The sequence below is a fragment of the Anguilla anguilla genome, chromosome 6 (assembly GCF_013347855.1).
Source record: "Anguilla anguilla isolate fAngAng1 chromosome 6, fAngAng1.pri, whole genome shotgun sequence".
NCBI lineage: Eukaryota > Metazoa > Chordata > Actinopteri > Anguilliformes > Anguillidae > Anguilla > Anguilla anguilla.
Window position 1 is genome coordinate 36,172,111 of NC_049206.1, and position 351 is coordinate 36,172,461.

Below are 351 nucleotides of genomic sequence, written 5' to 3' on the forward strand. Positions count from 1 at the left end.
GTTGCTAGGGTGTTGCTAGGTGGTTGCTATGGAGTTCTAGGTGGTTGCTAGGGTGTTGCTAGGTCGTTGCTATGGTGTTCCATGTGGTTGCTAGGGTGTTGCTAGGCAGTTGTTATGGTGTTCCAGATTGTTGCTAGGGTGTTGCTAGGCATTTGCTATGGTGTTCCAGGTGGTTGCTATGGAATTCTAGATGGTTGCTAGGGTTTTCTAGCTGGTTGTTATCGGTTGCTAGGTCGTTGCTATGGAGTTAGAGCCGGTTGCTAGGATGTTGCTAGGGGGTTGCTATGGAGTTCTAGGCGGTTGCTAGGTCTTTCCTGAGTCCAATGACGCGACCCATAGTTCTCTATGACA